The sequence below is a fragment of the Ambystoma mexicanum genome, chromosome 10 (assembly GCF_040938575.1).
Source record: "Ambystoma mexicanum isolate Mex_15411 chromosome 10, UKY_AmexF1_1, whole genome shotgun sequence".
NCBI lineage: Eukaryota > Metazoa > Chordata > Amphibia > Caudata > Ambystomatidae > Ambystoma > Ambystoma mexicanum.
In genome coordinates this window covers 622421491-622443762 of record NC_090932.1, presented here as the reverse complement: position 1 = coordinate 622443762, position 22272 = coordinate 622421491, and the positions used below count along the sequence as shown (strand labels likewise).

Below are 22272 nucleotides of genomic sequence, written 5' to 3'. Positions count from 1 at the left end.
TAGGGTGGGTGGGTTTTATGTAGAGAGCTGAGGAAGGGTGAGTGGGTGGGTGGGGGTAGAGAGAGCCGAGGTACGGTTGGTGGGTGATCCTAGAGAGAGCTTAGGTAGGTTGGGTGGGTGAGCCTAGAGAGAGCTTATGGGCCTAGAGAGAGCTGAGGTAGGGTGGGTGGGTGGTCCTAGAGAGAGCAGAGGTAGGGTGGGTGGGTTTTCCTAGAGAGATCCTAGGTAGGGAGGGAGGGTGGTCCTAGAGAGATCCGAGGTAGGGAGGGTGGGTGGGACTAGAGAGAGCCGAGGTAGGGAGGGTGGGTGTGACTAGAGAGAGCTGAGTTAGGGAGGGTGGGTTATATCTAGAGAGCCGAGGTAGGGAGGGTGGGTTATCTCCTAGAGAGAGCAGAGGTATGGAGGGTGGGTGTCCTCCTAGAGAGAGCTGAGGTAGGGAGGGAGGGTGGGCCTAGAGAGAGCCGAGGCAGGGAGGGTGGGTGGGTCTAGAGAGAGCTGAGGTAGGGAGGGTGGGTGGGTCTAGAGAGAGCCGAGGTAGGGAGGGTGGGTGGGCCTAGAGAGAGCCGAGGTATCCCTAGAGAGAGCCGAGGTAGGAAGGGTGGGTGGGCCTAGAGAGAGCCGAGGTAGGGAGGATGGGTGGGCCTAGAGAGAGCCGAGGTAGGGTGGGTGGGCCTAGAGAGAGCCAAGGTAGGGAGGGTGGGTGGACCTAGAGAGAGCCGAGGTATCCTAGAGAGAGCCGAGGTAGGGAGGGTGGGTGGTCCTAGAGAGAGCCGAGGTAAGGAGGGTGGGCCTAGAGAGTGCCGAGGTAGGGAGGGTGGCTTTGTCTAGAGAGAGCCGAGGTAGGGAGGGTGGGTGGGTCTAGAGAGATCCGAGGTAGGGAGGGTGGGTCTAGAGAGAGCCGAGGTAGGGAGCGTGGGTGGGCCTAGAGAGTGCAGAGGTATCCTAGAGAGAGCCGAGGTAGGGAGAGTGGGTGGGCCTAGAGAGAGCCAAGGTAGGGAGGGTGGCTGGGCTACTAGAGAGAGCCGAGGTAGGGTGGGTGGGTGCAACGAGAGAGCTGAGGTAGGGTGGGTACGTGGTACTAAAGAGAGCCAAGGTAGGGTTGCTGTGTGGTACTAGTGAGAGCCGAGGTAGGGCCGGTGGGTGGTCCTAGAGAGAGCTGCGGTAGGATTGGTGGGTGGTCCTAAAGAGAGCCGAGGTAGGGTGGGTGGGTGATCCTAGAGAGAGCTGAGGTAGAGTGGGTGGGTTTTCCTAGAGAGAGCCAAGGTAGGGTGGGTGTGGGATTCGTCGAGAGAGCCGGGGGGGTGGGTATTGGTCAAGAGGGCTAAGGGGGGCTGGGTCGGTGGGGGTATACAGCATGCCGAGGTAGGGTGGGTGATTGTATAGAGAGAGCCGAGGTAGGGTGGGTGGGTGATTGTATAGAGAGAGCCAAGGTAGGGTGGCTGGTTGGGGTTAGAGAGCCGAGGTAGGGTGGGTGGATGATTGTATAGAGAGCCGAGGTACTGTGGGTTGGTGGGGGTATAGAAAGCCGAGATAGGGCGGGTGGGTCTCTTAGTATAGAGAGCCGAGGTCGGGTGGGTGTGTGTTTGTCTATAGAGAGCGGGGGTAGGGTGGGTGGGGGGGATGGTTTATAGAGAGCCGAGGTAGGGTGGGTCGGTGGGGTTTTATAGAGCGCTGAGGTAGGGTGGGTAGGGGTTTATAGAGAGAAGAGGTAGGGTAGGTAGGTGGGGGTTTATAGAGAGCCAAGGATTGGTGGGTGGGTGGCTAGGGGTAGAGAGAGCCGAGGTAGGGTGGGTGGGGGTAGAGAGAGAGGAGGTAGGGTGGGTGGGTTGGTTTGGGGGTAGAGAGAGAGCCGAGGTTCGGTAGAGAGAGCCGAGGTAGGGTCGTTGGAGTTGTAGAGAGCGCCGAGGTAGGGTGGGTCGGTGAGGGTAGAGAGAGCCGAGGTAGGGTGGGTGGGGGGTTGGTTGAGAACTGATGGGGGGGTGGGTTTGTTTATTGGTCAAGAGGGCCGAGGCGTGGGGGGGTGACATATGATCACACAGAAGCCCTCCAAAGTGGTGCCATTCTGTCTGGGTACCACAGGGGGTGTGGGAGGGGGTTTAGGCACCCTGGACTGGGTTGCCTTGCCAACTCCAGTCGCACTCTGGTGTGATTGGCCCAAGTGGTGAGCCACCCCGCTCACCACTTAGGGTGTTTTGATTGACAGCTAGGCTGAATGAATGGGGGTTTCCTGCATAAAAGCAGGGCTTTTGGGACTGGATCTTGAGAAGTCGCCACAGGACCTAAGAATCCGACGAGGGTAAAGCTGAGCCGACCTGCAACGACGACACCTCCGGTGGAGCCCTGCTGAACCGACTCACAACTTCCCAACGACAGAGGAGATCTCCCCGCCGGGGAGTCTTCTTCCCCTGACTGGTGGGCACAACCAGTCCCCTTTGCTTTTTCTTCGCTTCCAGGGCGTAGTGGTCGAATTGCCGGTGCGGAGCACCCCGGCAACCGGATAGCCACTAACCCGTACCGCGACCAAAAGGTGGTGCCTTGTGACGGAGCACTCCGCAGCTGGTCTCTTCGCTGCTGGTGCAACGATCTTCAACTTTCCTTCGACGACGAGATCATCTCTTCTCTTGGCAAAGCCCCGACTTGCATCCACCACCAGGAACAACTGCCCCCGCCGGAGCTGTCTCGCCACATACAAGGTACCATGTCCGCCTGGCTTCCCTTGTGACGGTTAGCGTGAGGTGTCTTAATCCTTGCCTCTCCATTGGGTCGCCTCCAAGCCTTCTTAACTTTCTGTTCTGAACTGGCCCAATCTTTCTGTGGCAATTTGCGACAAAGACTCGAAGTGCATTTCCACTGTGATACTTTTTGGGACATATCGCCTTGCCTCTCTCCGAGTGGGCCTGGCCTCTGAACTTTGGGATCTACAGTAGACCCTGCCTTACTTGCCTTGCATTTGTTCGTAAAAGTGTTGGTACCGAGTTGATTTCATACCCTGCCTTTTCTCTCCCGTCCTAACGAATACTAGAGTGCCATTTAGGTTAAAGCATTCACCTCTATCTACAAATAAGTGTTGCCGCTGAACCTAGACTTGTCGAACTATTGTTAGAGCAGTGAGATACTTATAGTAATTGTGATTGAAGTTGTTTACCGTATTAGTGCCAGTGTGTTTTTCATAGATGTGTTTTTATAAATAAATAACTATATATCGTTACACCGAAGCTCTGTTCCGTGTTTGCTTGTTCTAATGTGTAAATTGCCCTATTTTGTATACTCCACATACTGCCTAACTTTTTCTGAGAGAGGTCTGACTGCTCAGCCACAGCTACCAAGTGAATCCGTGTGGTACAGACTGCTACCAAGTGGGTTTACTGCCAAACACCTGTAGTCCTAAATCTTTTGCAGTGGTCCCAGAGGGAACTGCACAGGTTTCCGCCTAACACTGGTGTACAGCGGTGGGATTTGTATCAAGTATACAGTTTAGAGTGCTTTTCAATACTTTAGGATAACTAACCACAAAGCTTAGCACTAAAAAGCAACTTTCAAAAACATGTCTACTATGGAAGTTTTCAGTCAAGAATCCTTGTCAGGTGAAAATACTGAGAGTTTGAGAGCTCTCTGTAGACAAGAGAATCTTTCTGTAAGAGGCAAGAAAGTAGAACTGATAGCGAGATTGCTGGAAAACCAAAGTCTGGGTACTGGCTCAGAGGAACCAACCTCTCCAGCAAATGTAGATAACAGTAATGATGTTGATCTAAATCAAAGTTCTGATGATAGCGATAAAGAGGCTGAAGAGGAAGGAGAGGCTAACACAACTGTCTCCCCGGCTCCTCTGTCTGCCTTACCAGCTGTACCTACAGGACCTATAACAGGTCCCACACTAAGTCCTCAAGTCCTTGAACTAGAAAAAATTAAAATAGACTTGGAATTCAGAAGGATTACTGCTCAAACTGAACAGAAACACCAAGAAATGCAACAAATTCTTAGGCTCAGAGAAATGGAGCTCAAGCATGAGTTAGAAATGAAAAATTTGTCTGTCGAAACTGCTTCTGTCTCTGGCTCCTCTAGAAGTTCCAGTCTCAAAAGACTCCCTATGCCGAAGGAATTAATTGGTATGTATGAACCAAAGTTGGATGTGTTAGATTGGCTGAGTTTGTTTGAGTACAATCATGGGCTCCAGAACATCACAGATAATGAGTTGCTTACCTGGTTGTTCTCTAGGCTCCCCCCTGTTGCAACTGATGTGGTAATGGAGTTGGGGGAGGAGGATAGGAAAGAGTACGAAAGTGTGAAACTAGCTTTGATAGCTAGATTTGGGAAGACCCCTTCCCAGTATCTTAAGAGGTTTAGAACCCTCAAAACGCATGATGGTACCCCTTGGGCTACCTGGGTGAGTGAAGGGTTGAAAAACCTAGAGGGATGGATTAAGGGTTACAAGGTGAACACTTATGAGGGCATGAAAAATCTTTTTATGTTGGAGTCTATTTATGATGCCTATTCTCCTGAGCTCAGACAGCACTTGGCTGATTCGAAGGAATTGGATCCCGGGAAGCTAGCTAAGGCTGCTGATTTATGGGTTGCCAACAGGGCTACTCATGAGGATTCTGGGGCAACTCAGAAAAAGGATGAGGGAAAACAGCCTAAAAAAGACTCAAAAGAGAATTCTAATAACTCAAATTCCAAAGAGGGCCCCAAACAATACCAGAAGGGAAAGCAACAAGGAAAACCGTAGCAGAATAGTGTACCGTCTGGTGCCAAACCGGAAGGAGGCCAGAACAAGCCACCATTCCAGAAAACATTCGGTAAATGCTTTGCTTGTGGCTCGACTGACCACGTGAAAGGAGATCCCAGATGTAAGGGTAAACCTTCAGGGGTCCAGCTTGTCTCCTTAGCCTTCGCTCCAGAGGAGGAAGTCCAAATGGCAAGTGGAAACTTTCTACTGCTGGCTGATGAACCCATTGGAGTCTCAGCCAGTGTTTCGTTAGTGTCTCTGGGTCTGTGGGAACAACAGAATTTAGATGTCTATAACTCTATCCCAGATAATACTAAAGAGTATTATAAGGACAGTGTCCAGGTGAATGGTCAGGAGACTCCTGCCATTAGGGACACTGGAGCCAGCATAACTGTGGTGGATAGATCTTTTTTTCAGGCTGAGGATGTTGCTAAGGCACCCAAACGCCTCACCAAGTTAGCTGGAGGGCCTGTGCAGATGCTTCCCCAATTACCAGTTCTCATCCAGTGTAATGACATGACTGTGGAGATACCTGTCAGCATACAAAGTGAGGTACCAGGTAGGGTTCTGTTGGGTAATGACCTGAAAACTCTTGGAGTAGTGTCACATACCCCCATACCTCCTAGTAAAAGGTTACAGGAGCTCACCATACCTGCAAGGGAGAGAACCATGAGAGGTACTCCCAAGGAGATGATGAAGAGAGATATCACTCCTACTCCACTGGAGTTACAACCTGCTATCACTGAACAAAAAGAAGCAAAGGGGAAACCCAAGACTTCGAAGAAACAGCCAACAGCAAGCACTCCAGTGCTTCCAAGGACTTCCCCTAGGTTGTCCAAAGTTACACCTGTAACTCCACCTCCAGATGAGGCTGAGAGGGAGGTACAGCCCTGTATGGTGGAACTGGACTCTGAAGAAGAGCTAGTGGAAGGCCAAGAACTGATTGGAGATCTGGATCCTGTTGACATCCTAAGATGCAGTCTTTACTGGCAGAAGGTGGACCCAACAGGGCAGACTTCAGTAAGGGACAGAGAGAATGTCCAACTCTGGAAGGTCTTCGCCAACAGGCAGCTTTTCAGGCTGATGGACAAGAACCTGGAAAGTATAGGTTGCACTGGGAAGATGGCCTCTTCTACAGTGACCCAACTGAGTCTGCACTTGGAGACTACAAGCGGCTTGTAGTACCTCAAGAAAACAGACAACAGTTCTTGCAACTGGCCCATGAGATTCCTTTGGCTGGTCACTTGAGCTTCAAGAAGACCAAGGAAAGGCTCTCACTCTACTTTTATTTTTATTGGCCAGAGATGGGGGCTGAGGTAGATAAGTTTTGCAAGAGCTGCCCTACCTGCCAGACTTCTGGTAAGGTTGGATCCAAGAATGTGGCACCTTTAGTGCCTCTCCCAGTTGTGGGAGTCCCATTTGAGAGGGTAGGAATTGACATTGTTGGTCCCCTTGATCCACCAACCTCCTCAGGCAACAGGTTTATCCTTGTTGTAGTAGAGCATGCTACTATGTACCCTGAGGCAATTCCTATGAGGACTGTTACAGCTCAGGCTGTGGCTAAGGCCCTCCTTGGTATTGTTTTTACCACGGTTGGGTTTCCTAAGGAAGTAATCTCTGACAGGGGGTCACATTTTATGTCCCACTACATGAAAGCCATGTGGCAAACCTGTGGAGTTACTTACAAGTTCTCTACCGCCTACCACCCTCAGACAAATGGATTGGTAGAAAGGTTCAACAGAACCATCAAGAGCATGATAGGTGCTTTAGAGGATCCCCTTAAAAGAAAGTGGGACCTTCTATTGCCATGCCTTCTCTTTGCTTATAGAGAAGTCCCTCAGGAGGGAGTAGGTTATTCTCCCTTTGAACTTCTCTATGGCCACTCGGTCAGAGGTCCATTGGCCCTGATTAAGGAGGGGTTGGAGAGTGCTCCTTCCCCCAAGCCAGTCAGAGTGACTGACTATGTGATAGGTCTCCGGAGGAGAATGTCACAAATGATGGCTGAAGCAAGTGATAACCTGAAAGCTGGACAAGCTTTGGTCAAACATTGGCATGAACAAAAGGCTAACATGGTTGAGTTCACTCAAGACCAGCTAGTTCTAGTTATGATCCCAACAAGACAGAGGGCTTTGCAAGATAAATGGATGGGACCCTTCAAGGTTGTGGGTAAACTTGGAGAGGTAAACTATCTGGTGGACTTGGGCAATCCCAAGGAGGCTCCCAGAGTCTTCCACACCAACCACCTAAAGGCGTATGTCTCCAGGCCTGAAGTAGGAGCCTTGCTTCTAGCTTCAACAGAAGAGGAAGAAGAGAGTGAAGCTCTCCCTGATCTCCACAGAGGCTTACCCTTGGACGAAAAGATTGAAGGAGTAAATCTCTCATAAAATCTGACACCTGAGCAACAAGAAGAGTGCAAAGCCATGTTAAATCAATTTGCCTCTCTGTTCTCCCTTTCACCAGGCTTGACCCCTTGGGGACAGCATGATATACTCACTGGTGACTGTCTGCCAGTCAAAAGCAGAGGATATAGAATGCCAGAAAATCTAAGGACCCACATCAAAGGTGAGGTCAGCAAGATGCTTGATCTCGGGGTAATAGAGCCCTCTACTAGTCCATGGTCTAGCCCAGTTGTGTTAGTACCAAAGGCCGGATCTAAAGAACTTAGATTCTGCGTGGATTATAGAGCTCTTAATGCAGTCACCACGACTGATGCCCACCTTTTGCCAAGGACAGATGAGTTGGTGGATAGACTTGGTTCAGCCAAGTTCCTCAGCACATTTGACCTTACGTCAGGCTATTGGCAAATAGCCCTGACAGACCATGCCAAGGAGAAGACTGCATTTTCTACCCCAGTGGGCTTATACCAATTTAAAATTTTTTGGATTGAAAAATGCAACTGCAACATTCCAAAGGATGGTAAATCAGGTTCTGGCTGGGATGGAGGATTTCTGCATGGCATACTTGGATGACATTGCAGTATTCAGCCAATCCTGGGAAGAGCATGTTAACCACCTAGGGCATGTTTTGCAGGCTCTTGGACAGCCCAATCTGACCATAAAGGCAAGTAAATGCCAAATTGGTCAGAGTAAGGTGGTCTACCTTGGGCATGAGGTAGGCGGTGGAGAAATAAGGCCTTTGCTCAGTAAGATTGAAGCTGTGTGAAATTGGACAACACCTACTCCTCAAACCCAGGTGAGAGCCTTCCTAGGCCTCACTGGGTATTACAGGAATTTCATAGAGAACTATGGGACCATAGCTTCTCCACTGAATGTGATCTCCTCTCCAAGATTCCCTAAGAAGGTCAAATGGAATGAGGAATGCAATCAGGCCTTTGAAAACCTGAAGAAATCTCTTTGCCAAGCACCAGTATTGAGAGCTCCTGACTACCACCAAACTTTCATTGTGCAGACAGATGCTTCTAATGTAGGTATAGGTGCAGTCCTTAGCCAACTGGATGAGAAAGGTAGGGAGCACCCCATTTGCTGCATCAGCAGAAAGCTGAAGGATCCTGAGACAAGGTGGGCAACTATCGAAAGAGAATGTTTTGCTATTGTGTGGGCACTGAAGAAGTTTAGGCCATACTTGTATGGTTCTACTTTTGTCATTCAGACTGACCACCAACCCTTGAGATGGTTGATGCAAATGAAAGGGGAAAATCCAAAACTATTGAGATGGTCAATCTGCCTGCAAGGGTTTGATTTCACCATTGAGCACAGGTCAAGGTGTCACCATCAAAATGCTGATGGTCTCTCTAGGATGTATGTCATCGACTAGAGGTATGAGATTCATCCAGGAGTGGATTAAATACTCCTGTCCCTTAGTCTGGGGGGGGCGAGTGTTAGGGAGAATTCTCTGTAAAGGCTAATTTCCCAAACCTAGTGAGTCACCCAGCAGCTTTGCTGGATTTTTGGGGTTTATTTTTTTCTCCTGCTAAGAGTGAGACTCTTTTCCTCCCACTCTTAGACATGATTTGAGGTGTTCCTTTGACTTTGTATGTGTTTTATGGGCTATGGGGTCCTTTACCCCATAGGGCTTCATGTGTTTTTGGTATGTGGGTTACACAGCACCCTCCGTGCCGTAACCCCGGGGTGTCGTAGCGACCCCCAAACATAGACTCCATACCCTGGGACTGACTACTGTCTCCCAGGGCATGTAAAGTCACCATTGGCTTTACTAGTCTCAAATTGTGAACAGAACCAGTACAAACCATCCTATTGTGGACGTACTGGTCGGGGCAATTCGATTGCCTCTGGGTCTGTTGTTCGAGGGGGCACTGTCCAGTCCCCCCCGACCGAGTTTTGGCTGGTGGCAGTGGATACTACTTTTTATATTCGACTGCAAATATATTCCTATGGAATTTCCCATTGTTCGAGGCTACCACTTTTTAATATAGCCTCGAACATACCGCCGGTTTATTAAATTAATATTAATTCACGGGTTGGTAATTTTTGCCGAAACTTGGTTCCAAAATGGCGTTTGTGTTCGGTTCTGTGACTCGAACCCAAGTCGAGCCCTTTGTTCCACTTCGTGGCGGGCTTCTCCACAGAAGCCTCCAAAAGTGGTGTCACTCTGTCTGGGTACCACAGGGGGTGTGGGAGTGGGTTTAGGCACCCTAGACTGAGTTGCCTCGGCAACTTGTGTGATTGGCCCAAGTGGTGAGCCGCCCGGCTCACCACTTAGCATGTTTGATTGACAGCTAGGCTGAATGAATGGAGGTTTTCTGCATAAAAGCAGGGCTTTGGGGACTGGAACTTCAGAAGTCGCCACAGGACCTAAAGAATCCGAGGAGGGAGAAGCCGAGCCGACCTGCAACGACGACACCACCGGTGGAGCCCTGCGGAACTGTCTCACCACTTCTCCCGATGACAGAGGAGATCTCCAGCCCGGAGAGTATTCTTCCTTTGACTGGTGGTGATAACCAGTTTGCCCGTCTTTTCGCCTTCCTGGACCATCTCGTGGCCGCCTTGCCCGTGCCAAGCACCCCGGCAACCGGAACACCACGGATCACCACTACTGCGAAGAAAAGGGTGGTACCTTGTAACCGGGAAACTCCGCGGCTGGTTTCTTCCCTGGCAGGGCAACGACCTTCAGCTTTCCTCCACGTCGAGACCTCCTCTTCCTCTGGATGAAACACTGACTTGCATCCGCTGCCAGGAACAACTGCCCCCGCTGGAGCGTTCTTCCCACTTTCAGGTACTGTGTCCCGCCTGGCTTCCCTTGTGACAGATCGTTCGGGGTGACAGTAAATCCTCGACTTTCTAACCTGGGCTAGCCTGGGACCTGTTAACTAACTTTTCCTGACTTGATCTCAATCTTTTGCGAACTTTCTACAAAGACTCTTTGGGCATAACCCCACTGTGTGATCCTGGACACATTTTGCTTGCTCTACTTTGCCTAACCTGCCTCACTGTGGTTCTTTGAAAAATATTGAAATGTGTGTGCTTTCATAACTCTGCCTTTTTCCCTCCCTTTTTAAATAATTTATTAGAGTGCCACCTTATGTTAAGCGCTCACCTCTGTCTGAAAATAAGTGGTGTTTCTCAGTAGGACTTGTCTAATAAGTAATTAGGGTGGTATATATATAATAGTGACTGTGTGTTGAATTTATTTACCTCTCTTTGTGCTAGTGTAATTTACAAGTGTGTCTTTAAATAAATAATTATATGCTTTTACACCAAAGCTCTGGTCAGTGTTTTCTTGTGCTACTGTATCTCTGTACCTATTGTGTATACTCTATATACTGCCTAACTCATCTTGAGAGAAGTCTGACTGCTCACCCACAGCTACCAGGTAAATCTGGGTGGTACAGACTGCTACCAATTGGGTTTACTGACAACCACCTGTAGTCCTAAATCTTTTGCAGTCGTCCCTAAGGGAACTGCAGATGTTTCTGCCTAACAGGTGGGGGTAGAGAGAGCCGAGTCAGGGTGGGTGGGTGTTTGGGGGTAGAGAGAGCCGATGTAGGGTGGGTGGTTGTTTGGGGGTACAGAGAGCCGATGTAGGGTGGGTGTTTTTAGGGGTAGAGAGCCGATGTAGGGTGGGTGGGTGTTTGGGGGTAGAGAGCCGAGGGTGGGTAGGTTGGTGGTGCTAGAGAGAGCAGACGTTGGGTAGGTTGGTCGGAGTAGACAGAGCCGAGGTAGGGTGAGTGGGTGGCAGTAGAGAGAGCCGAGGTAGGGTGGGTGGGTGATTGTATAGAGAGTGCCGAGGTAGGGTGGGTGGGGCGGATAGAGTCAGCCGAGTTAGGGTGGGTGGGTGACATAGAGAGATCCGAGATTTAGAGAAAGTCGAGGTAAGGCGGGTGGGTTGGCTAGAGAGAGCCGAGGTAGGGTGGGTGGGTGTATTAGAGAGAGCCGAGGTAGGGTGGGTGGGTGGTATGTAGAGAGAGCCCAGGTAAGCTGGGCGGGTGGGGGTAGAGAGAGCTGAGGTAGGGTGGGTGGGTGGGGTAGAGAGAGCTGAGGTAGGGTGGGTGGGTGGGGTAGAGAGAGCCGAGGTTGGGTGGGTGGGTTCTGTAGAGAGAGCCGAGGTAGGGCGGGTGGGTTGGTTTTATAGAGAGAGCCGCGGTTGTAGAGAGAGCTGAGGTAGGGTGGGTAGGTGAGCTAGAGAGAGCCGAGGTTGTAGAGAGAGCAGAGGTAATGTAGAGAGAGCCGAGGCAGAATGGGTTGGTTATGTAGAGAGAGCCGAGGTAGGGTGGGTGTGTGGCTTTTAGAGAGAGCTGAGGTAGGGTGGGTGGGTTGTTGTAGAGAGAGCCGAGGTAGGGTGGGTGGGTGTGGTAGAGAGAGCCGAGGTTGGCTGGGTGGGTGGGGTAGAGAGAGCCAAGGTTTAGAGAGAGCCGAGGTAGGATGGGTGGGTGGGGTTGAGAGAGCCAAGGTTTAGAGAGAGCCGAGGTAGGGTGGGTGGGTGTCGTAGAGAGAGCCGAGGTTGTAGAGAGAGCCGAGGTAGGGTGGGTGGGTGGTGTAGAGAGAGCCGAGGTAGGGTGGGTGTTGTAGAGAGAGCCGAGGTAGGGTGGAGGGTGGGGTAGAGAGAGCCGAGGTTTTAGAGAGAGCCGAGGTAGGGTGGGTGTGTGGCTGGGGTAGAGAGAGCCGAGGTAGGGTGGGTGGATTTCTGGGGTAGAGAGAGCCGAGGTAAGGTGGGTGGGTGGGGTAGAGAGAGCCGAGGTGTTAGAGAGAGCCGAGGTAGGGTGGGTGGGGTAGAGAGAGCCGAGGTAGGGTGGGTGGGTGCTGTAGAGAGAGCCGATGTAGGGTGGGTCGGTGGGGTAGATAGAGCCGAGGTAGGGTCGGTGGGTGGGGTAGAGAGAGCCGAGGTAGGGTGGGTGGGTGTTGTAGAGAGAGCCGAGGTAGGGTGGGTGGGTGTTGTAGAGAGAGCCGAGGTATCTGTTGGTAGAATGAGCCGAGGTATGGTGGGTAGGTGGGTGACGGTAGAGAGAGCCGAGGTATGGTGGATGGGTTAGTAGTGGGTAGAGAGAGCCAAGGTTGTGGGTAGAGAGAGCCGAGGTAGTGTGGGTGGGTATTTGTGGGTAGAGAGAATTGAGGTAGGGTGGGTGGGTGTGGGTAGAGAGCCGAGGTAGGGTGGGTGGGTGTGGGTAGAGAGAGCCAAGGTAGGGTGGGTGGGTGTCTGTGGGTAGAGAGAGCCGAGGTATGGTGGGTGGGTGGGCGTGGGTAGAGAGAGCCGAGGTAGGGTGGGTGGGTGTATGTGGGTAGAGAGAGCCAAGGTATGGTGGGTGTGGGTAGAGAGAGCCGAGGTAGGGTGGGTGGGTGTCTGTGGGTAGAGAGAGCTGAGGTATCTGTTGGTAGAATGAGCTGAGGTACTGTGGGTAGGTATAGAGAGAGCCGAGGAATCTGTTGGTAGAATGAGCCGAGGTACGGTGGGTAGGTGGGTGGGGGTAGAGAGAGCCGAGCTATGGTGGGTGGGTTGGTAGTGGGTAGAGAGAGCCGAGGTTGTGGGTACAGAGAGCCGAGGTAGTGTGGGTGGGTATTTGTGGGTAGAGAAAATTGAGGTAGGGTGGGTGGGTGTGGGTAGAGAGAGCCGAGGCAGGGTGGGTGGGTGTCTGTAGGTAGAGAGAGCCGAGGTAGGGTGGGTGGGCATAGGTAGAGAGAGCCAAGGTAGGGTGGGTGGGTTTTTTGGGTGTGGGTAGTGAGAGCCGAGGCAGGGTGGGTGGGTGTTGGTAGAGAGAGCTGAGGCAGGGTGGGTGGGTGTTGGTAGAGAGAGCTGAGGCAGGGTGGGTGGGTGCCGTAGAGAGTGGGTGGGTGGGGGTAGAGAGAGCCAAGACAGGGTGGGCAGGTGGGGTGGGTGGGGGTAGAGAGAGCTGAGGTAGGGAGGGTGGGTGGGGGTAGAGAGAGCTGAGGTAGGGAGGGTGGGTCTTGGTAGGGAGGGTGGGTGGGGGTAGAGAGAGCGAGAGCCGAGGTAGGCTGGATGGGTGGGGGTAGAGAGAGCCGAGGTAGGGTGGGTGGGAGGCTGTTGGTAGAGAGAGTCGAGGTAGGGTGGGTGGGTCGCTGGGGGTAGAGAGAGCTGAGGTATGGTGGGTGGGTTGGTAGTGGATAGAGAGAGCCGAGGTTGTGGGTAGAGAGAGCCGAGGTAGGGTGGGTGGGTATTTGTGGGTAGAGAGAGCAAAGGATGGTGGGGGGAGGTTCGGTAGAGAGAGCCGGTTGGGGGTAGAGAGAGCCGAGGCAGGGTGGGTGGGTGTTTGGGGGTAGAGAGAGCCGAGGCAGGGTGGGTGGGTGTTTGGGGGTAGAGAGAGTCGGTGTAGGGTGGGTGGGTGTTTGGGGGTAGAGAGAGCCGAGGTTGGGTAGGTTGGTGGTGCTAGAGAGAGCCGACGTTGGGTAGGTTGGTCGGCTCCAGTAAGGCTCAATGTAAACCCTGGGGGAAAAAAAACAGGACGCGTAACGCACAGGCACCCCAAAAATTAAAAATACGTGTATGCGACCCCTTGGTAGCTCACATGAAAAGAATAAACATTACGCAGTGTGCTGTGGCACCCAGCAACACGAAGAATACATACGCAAAGCACACGTAAGCTACTGAAATGTTACATATGGGGGTATGTGGTACACAGGGGCACCTAGAGTAGGAATTAATGCATATGCCCTCAACGTTTGCGTCTTTCAGAAAGTAGAGGATACACGCGCGTATGCATGGGTACGCAATACGATGTGTGTCGCGTAACTTCTATGGCTTTGTTAATGACATTAACGCATAGGGGTAATGCCTAGGTGCTCACATTATATGCTTGCTGTACTTAAAGTATGTTTAATCCCATCATGTGACAATGGCCTTTACTGTGTTGGCGGAAACTGTGGTTGCGTGACGCACAACACTGTTCCTCCTGCACACACTTGCGTTTGTCTTTACTCTCCTGGCCCTGCTTTGCCCCATTCACCACTACAGTGCTGCTGCATGCTCGGGTCCGAGTGCCTGCCTGCAACCTGCACTGTCTTGTGCCAGCTGCCACACCTTTGCCTGCAATCCTGTGTTTTCCCTGCAAACACCTCCACTGTACTTCCAAGGACTTAAACCTCTGCAAGGACCCCTGTTGCGACACGGCACTAATCCAGAACCCGGGTGGCCCATACCTGCCAAGGGAGGTGCCATGTCTGCCCCATCTGCGTCATCTGGTGAGGGCAGCACACCGACATTGCAGCAGAGGGCACCCAACTTCAAAAACATTGAAGTTGAGATCTTGGTGGATCGGGTCCTGGACGCCTATGATGCCTTCTACAACCCAGGGACGCAGTTGGGCTGCGACGCAAGGCTGAGGATCTGGGATGAGATCACCACTGCCATCAACGCAAACGGGGTGGAAGTCCACACCAGGTACCGGGTGAGGAAATGTTGGAATGACCTCAAGACCTGCAGCCATACCAAGGTGTTGGCAGCCCTCGGGATGGAACCCACCGTGGAGGTGCACTGTGCAGGCTGACACCGCTTACACCGGACACAGCTGCAGGTACTTGAGAGGTTGAACCCGGAACTCCACTCCCAGTACTGGCCTGGAAGAGATGTCTGTATGACGCTGGCGAGTACCTATGTGGGACTATGCCCTACGGCATATGTGTGGCATGCATGTTTGCAAGTGCAACATACTATTTGTGTCTTGTTTGTCTTGTGTGTGTTGTGAGTTGCAGCTGATTGGCGTCTCCTGGCTAGGTTCGACATTAGTTGTGTATGACATTGTATGGCAGCTATTGCGTGTCGACTGCTAGATGTTGCAGCTATGGCTTGTTGTTGGTCACATGCAGGGTGTGTGTAGGGTGTAGTAGCTTGGATGTGGCAGATGTGGACTGGATGGGCTGTGTGCATGCAGGCAAATGGTATGGATGTGACACAGGTGCTCTGATGCCTGCGTGTGTGCATTGTGTGTGAATCAGTTCATGGATGTGACATGATGACTGACTTGCCATGTTTATTTGTTGTATGCCAGACATCCACTGGCACCCATTACTGATGTCAACGTTTTCTCTCCTATGTTTCCACAATTGCAGCAGCTCATGGAGAGGGTGGAGGCTTTGTTGGGGAGCAACATGGCAGGGACATGACCGGCAGGCGTAAGCGCACAACCCAGAAGAGACGACTTGACTCTACCTCATCTGAGGGCGAGTCAGCTGGGGGTGTGCATGGTGCATCGAGCAGACCTGCTGGTGGTGCGTTCCAGGAGGTTGGTGTGGAAGGGGACTCCTCACTGGCTGTAGTTCAAGGTGCAGGAACAGAGGGGCCATCCATGGACGAAGGCTCTCTGGAGTCATCAAGGGAGATGGAGGTGGTGGCGGTGGAGGAGGAAGATGAAGGCCAACACATAGGGTTGGGTGGAGACATCCAGGAGGGGATTCAGGCTGCGCCCCTGGAACAGAGACAGGAGGATGTGCAGTGTACCATGGAGGGCACTGACCAACCTCCTGTTCCTGATCCATCTGAGGCAGCACAGATCAACCTTGTGGATGCCTCTGCCCAAGCCGGGCCCCCCTTTGGGTCCATGATGATCACTCCAGAGCTTGTGCACGCCCTGAGGCTGGGATTGTGATGCGGGTGGGTGTGATCCGTGAGGATGTGAGGGCAATACGTGAGTCACTCTCACATCATCACGGATCAATTAGCAACTCCTTCACAGAGCTTGCATGTGCACTGCTCTCGGGTTGTCTGTGTGCACTGGCACATTCAGCTGCCCACTCCTCCATTGCCACCTCTGTGCCCCAGTCATCCTCCAGTGGGCCTTGCTTGCAGGTTCCAATCACGGCCCACTCTACTGGTTGCAACGTCCCTGCCTGAGGTGGAGGTCCAAGGGAGTACAGTGGAGGTGGTTGCTGTGCCAGACCAGGCTCCTACACAGGACCAGGCATCAGTGGGGTAACTGACACGCAGGACAGTGCTAGCACCATACACCCCCATCGATCAACATCAAGATGGTGCCGGTGCATGCACAGGGCACGCTGGGACAGGCATATGCTGTATGGCATCGGTCAGGCTCACTCTTCCCAGGGCCATTATCCATCAAGGAGGCAACCTGCACACAGGGCAACGGTGACCAGGCAGGAGGAGCACCGCCGCTCAAGGGACATGGTGTGTTTCCAGGTGGAAATGTCCATGCTGCTGGTTGCAGAGACGGAGCGGGCTTGGGAGGCACAGGTTGCCAGGGCCGAGGCGGTGGAGAGGAGGGCACAGAGGCGAGTCCAGATCCTGGAAGAGGCTTGCAGGGATGCTGGGGTGCTGGAGAGGAGGATAAGGGACAGCATGCAAGCCATCCAGGAACAGGCAATGACCCGCCTCCAAGAGGAAGAGGAGGATAGTGAGTGAGCCCTGGATGGCCTAAGGGATGGACACTGAGCATGCTGCTTTTCTACACAGTATCCTTTTTTGTATTTTTTTTCCTTGATAATTTTTTATTCTTTGGATATTACTCGATCCCGTTTTCCATGTATACATGTCATTTTATTTATTTTTCTTATTGTATTGTACATGTTTTCTTACACATGGACATTTTCATGTTTATTATTTTTTTACATGTACAGGTTTTGATATTTCATTTGCAGTATGTATGCAGCTAATACTACCGTTCAATGGGCCTCATTACGACCCTGACAGTAGCCGTGCCTGTGTTACAGGCCCAGCTGCCGCAGTAGTTGTTTTTTTTCAGGCACCCTGGAATGGGCAATTACCGGGGTATTACAACCCAGGCGGACCCGGTAATTGCCCATTCCAGGGCGCCGGAAAAAAATCTTCCCCATTCCCATTCGAGCCACATAGGGCTCAATGGGAATGGGGAAGCCGGATGCACCGCCACCATCCGTGAATGGTGCCGGTGCATCCGACGTGTTGTGCTCGCTGGTGCCTGTGTGCCCGCCAGGTGGGCAGAAAGGCACCGCCGAGCACAACACGTAGTCTTCCGGTCCGGGAACTACGGTACCGGCAAGCTTACTGGTACCGTAGTTCCTGGACTGGCAGACTCGGAATGAGGCCCAATATATTTTTATTTTTCTCTCATACTCATTGTTTGTCACAGTTATTTTAGTTGTGTGCCGGTTTGGTGGTCGTTTTAGTAGCCCTGATTCTGACCATTGTTAGTTATGTACATGGTTCCTAACATGCATGTGTGATGTTTGTTGTGCTTTTGCGGGGTGAGTAGACCGGTGGTGATGTATGTATTGTGAGTTTGGGTGTGCACATTTAAAGGGCATTTCGTTTGACATGTGCAGCATCACCGTGTATTGGTCCTCACTGTGTTTGTGAGTGCAGTGGGTGGGGGGACTGTGGGAGTGTTGCATTTTCACAATGTAGGCACTTGGTTTCCTTGATGCTGTGTAACACACATCTACTGCTTTCCCATTCACCAGCATGTGTTTCTGCTGTTATCATTGGCTGTGGTGTTGGTCGAACTCTTGCACTGGCATACACTATTGCCATTTCTTTGTATTTGCACATTGGCTGACCTATGCAGCTGTCTGGGTGCGTGGCGCACTGTCCGATTGCCATGTCCTTCATAGGTGGGAGAAACAGTGATGTGTTTCTTTGGTTATCTATTCTAGTAATAGCACCTCATTCAGGCTCAGGCTTTGGGACACCTGGCCTGTGTATGTTCATGTGGCATACCTTGAGGCTGGTTTTCATGCTGTCATTAATTTGTCCAGGGTGATTCTTAACATGACTTTTGTCAAGTGGACAGCAGGACCTCCCTTTGACATTGACTTGTTACATGTGTATATCGTGACACAGCTGCGGACAGCAAATCAGTTTGGGCAGCTGCCACACTCATGGATGTGGCCGTGGTGTATCAATTTATTTTGGTTTGCAGGATGGATGTACCAGTGTACATTCAGGGTGGTGTCAGAACACGGCAGTCAAGGTGCATGTGCATAACACACCATTGACGGACTGATGATGTGTCACTATGTCAGCGGGCAGCATGCAGGTGATGTCCTGTCTGGAGAGGGCTGCCTGCAGGCTGGGGTCACAGGTGATGGGGTATGGGGTGTCCCATGTGGTGGGGTCTGCCTGCAGGGTGGCGTCACGGGTGACGGGGGCTGGGGTGTCCCATGCGGAGAAGGCTGCTGACGGGTGGCGTCACAGGTGATGGAGGCTGGGGTGTCCCATGTGGAGAGGGCTGCCTGCAGGGTGGCGTCAGAGGTGATGGGGGCTGCGGTGTCCCATGTGGAGAGGGCTGCCAGCAGGATGGCATCATGGATGATGGGGGGCTGGGGTGTCCCATGTGGAGTGGGCTGCCTGCAGGGTGGCATCACAGGTGATGGAGGCTGCAGTGTCCCATGTGGAGAGGGCTGCCTGCAGGGTGGCGTCACGGGTGATGGGGGCTGGGGTGTCCCATGTGGTGGGGGTTGCCTGCAGGGTGGCATTATGGGTGATGGGGTCTGCGGTGTCCCTTGTGGAGATGGCTGTCTGCAGGGTGGTGTCACAGGTGATGATGGGGGCTGGGGAGTCCCATGTGGAGAGGGCTGCCTGCAGGGTGGCACCTGTGACCACCCTGCAGGCAGCCCTCTCCACATGTGATTGGGCTGGAGTGCCCCCTGTGGCGGGGGCTGTCTGCAGGGTGTGTCATGGGTGATGGGGCTGGGTGTGGGTGTCCGTGAGGAGGGGTCTGCTTACAGAGGATTGCCAGGTGCAGAGTTTTCACGTGATTACGCTGGGGTGCGACCATGGTACACGCAGAGTTTTCACGTGATTTGACTGGGGTACAGCCGGGGTATGCACAGAGTTTTCACGTGATTTGGCTGGGGTGTGACCGGGGTACGCGCTGAGTTTTCACGTGATTTGGCTGGGGTGCGACCGGGGTACGTGCTGAGTTTTCACGCGATTTCGCTGGGGGGGCTGTATGCTAGGCCAGGGATGGCGTGGGGGCATTTCGCTTGCTTTTTACTGCACATGGAGGCGTGTTGGGGACGTTACTGGCGCAGCTTGATGATCCTTGCGCCACGGCTACTGATGCCTCGGAAAATAAATGAATACGCGTGCCGCACAATTGTTTCAACTCGGCGCTGTGCTTGCTCCTTTTCTGTGCAGGGCCCTCAGTGTTTACTGTTCCATCTGTGACATCCTAAAATACAATCTAATCTGGATTTAATGCTCCTAATAATTGTAAACTGTGATTGATCCTACACGCATATATATTATACACTATTAAGTGTACTATTAACTGTAAATCATCCTACCCGTATACTATAAACTGGAATTAACCTACTATTTTTAGTGAATAAAAATATCTTCTGACCTTTAATTTGATTTGAAATAATTCTATATCCTTTTCATGATTACTTCTGTATCCTTTAAAGATTGTTCTTTTACCTTTTGGGCACATTTAAGATTATAATTCTTTACCTGAAGTATATATCATAAATGTAACCCCTGAATCTTCTAGTGCAGAAAGAGGTTTTCTACATGTAACCCTATAAAAGTTGGCAGCTGCTAAATTAACCAATGCCCTCTGTCTGCCTTCACCATGTTTTGGTCCAAGTCAGATTACAAAGATATAGGGTCTCATTACAAGTATGGAGGTCCGGAAACAACGGTGCCAGTAAGCTTAGCAGCACTGTTGTTTCCGGACCGGCATACTACGACGCTGTGGGCGGCCCACCAGGTCGGACCTGCTGGGCGGAACAGCACCCGCCCTCAGAGTTTTTACGAAAGCACCAACACCGTTAACAACGGTGCCGGTGCTTCTTTGGTCCCCCATTCCATAGAGTCCTTTAGGACTCTATGGGAATGGGGATTTACAAACACACTGGTGCCTGACTTCCTGGCTGCCGGGGTTGTAATCCCCCGGTGTTACTAGGAAGTCAGGTGCCAGTAATTCATTGCGGGTCCAGCGGCTACCTGCCGGTAGCACCGACACGGTTACCGCCGGACCCGTAATGAGGCCCATACACTGTGATACAAGTATAGTGTTGTGGATCACACTTAGACTGGATGATCTTGGTGACAGTTTATTCGTATCCGGGGAAGGGTGCTCAGCCAATCAGGTGGCTTCAACAGCGGGCGAGAATACACATTCCCCACCCACTGTCCCAGTCACCTGAGGTCCTTCCCCAGATGGCGCAATTTTTTTGTATTCTTGTTAATGTGGGGAGGCAACATGGAGCCACTCCCTGTTGCCTCTCCATCCCACCCTCCCCCAAAAATCCATTGACCCCCTTTCCCACTCCCACCCTGCCTCTGTTAGGGAGAATTCTCAAAAATGTGTTAATTCCCTCCACCTTAGAGACCCCCAGCAACTTTGCTGGATTTTGAGGACTTGATTTTTTTTAACTTGGAGAGAGTGAGACCTTTTTTTTGTCTTATTTAGCTTTGGCTCCTAGCCCTTCTTCCTCCCCACTCTCCTCACCTGTTTCGTAGTTCTCCAAATCCCCAGGGCTGAGATAGCGACGTGTGTAGTAATCCTTCTTTTCCTTAGATGAAGTTGCCTGCCACGAGAGGAAGCCACAGTGAATGCTTAGATACAAGCAGTCCTGAGACTCCTTTCCCGTGATCAGGTGGTAAGGGAAAAAGCCTCGACGGCAGAAAAAACCCTTAGACACGCAGGAGGTTTCCTGGAGATTAGGTGTCAGGTAACCGCCGACAATGCTGGTAGGAGGAATTCCACGGGTAAGAGAAAAGAGGTCTTGAAGCAGGTTCTTCGTAGTGGAAGACTGAGGCATGGAGATAACAGATACCGCGAGGAGCGGCAGCAAGGAAATCCAAGACGGAAGAGAGAGCAGGGAGAGAGGCTCGCCTCGGAGTAGCTGAGTGAGCAGAATAGCAGCCGAAGCCAAAATAAGGTAAATGAGCGGTGGTCAGAGTATAAGGAAAGAGAAGTGGATTGCAAGAGGTGCGAACAGAAGCAGAGCGGCTCAGTGTAAGCCGTGAAAGCGGAAAACTAGCGTTTCACTCAAAAAGATAGCACAAGCCAAAAACGGGGGTTGCAACGTGGCGATCGTTGGTAGACGAATGAATTAGTATCTCCCAGCGACCGCCATCTTGGGCGACCACTAGACCGTCACAGCACGTAATGAAAACGATGTGCTGGTACTACTGGTATAATCGCTTACGTCGGAGCCGTCAACGCGGAAGCAACCGCCATTCGGCTCGGCGGATGACAGTATGCCCCCTTCCAGTGCGATGGCCATTGGGGCTTACTATGGAACAGTTGATGAAATCGACACAACACCGAGGGGCATGTATGTGGGACGCGGGCTCCCATGAGTCCTCCGACTCACGGTATCCCTTCCACGAGACCAGGTATTCCAAACATCCCTTGTAGTATCTTGAATCACGGATGGCTGAGACCTCGTATTCATCTTTGCCACTGGAACGTGCAAAGGTCTGACGGGGAACTGATCTCTGGTAAGAATCTGGGACAAAAGGTTTATGAAGAGAAGAGTGAAAAACAGGATGTATACGACTGAGATTGGAGGGTAGCTTTAATCTATAGGAGACAGGCTTGATCTTAGAAATGATAGAAAAAGGCCCCAAAAAGCGAGGTCAAAGTTTAGAAGGGTGAACCCATCTAGGTAAGAACTTAGTGGAGAGCCATACTTTGTCCCCTTTTTCCCAATTTGGACAGTCCTTCCGATGTTTATCGGCCTGTTCTTTGTTACGTCTCCTACTCGTCTCCAGGCATTGTTTGGCAGGACTGGAGTACAGCTTCTGCAGTGGGAGAGTTTGTGGGAATGGGAATAATGGGAAGGAAAGATCAAGGATGTACTCCCATAAGTGCAAAAGAATGGGGTAAGACCGATGGCTGAGTGCTTTGAGTTGTTGTAGGTAAATTCGGCTGTTGGCAGTAATAAAACCCAGTTATCTTGGTATTTGTTGATGTAGCACTGCAGATACTGCTCCAGGGTGGCATTTAGCCGTTCCGTCTAGCCGTTTCACTGAGGGTGAAACACGGAAGAAAGAGCTCTTTCGACACCAATATGAGAGCAGGGAGCCTTCCAGAAATTTTAGATGTACTGGCTGCCTCGGTCTGAAATAATTTTGCCCGGAAGGCCATGTAGTCGAAAGATATCTTTTGCAAAAGTCTCCGCCATCTTAGTGGCTGTGGGTACACCCGGTAGTGGAGAAAAATGTGCCAATTT

At 51.7% G+C, this 22272-nt stretch overlaps 1 protein-coding gene and 1 long non-coding RNA gene across 4 annotated transcripts in view; one reads left to right on the top strand and one right to left on the bottom strand.

Annotated features, from left to right (window-relative positions):
- Positions 1 to 22272, bottom strand: part of LOC138491599 (ubl carboxyl-terminal hydrolase 18-like) — a 1142981-nt gene that overhangs the window by 217306 nt on the left and 903403 nt on the right. The window lies entirely within an intron of this gene.
- LOC138491601 (uncharacterized) overlaps positions 1 to 22272 on the top strand; it is a 357008-nt gene that overhangs the window by 104125 nt on the left and 230611 nt on the right. The window lies entirely within an intron of this gene.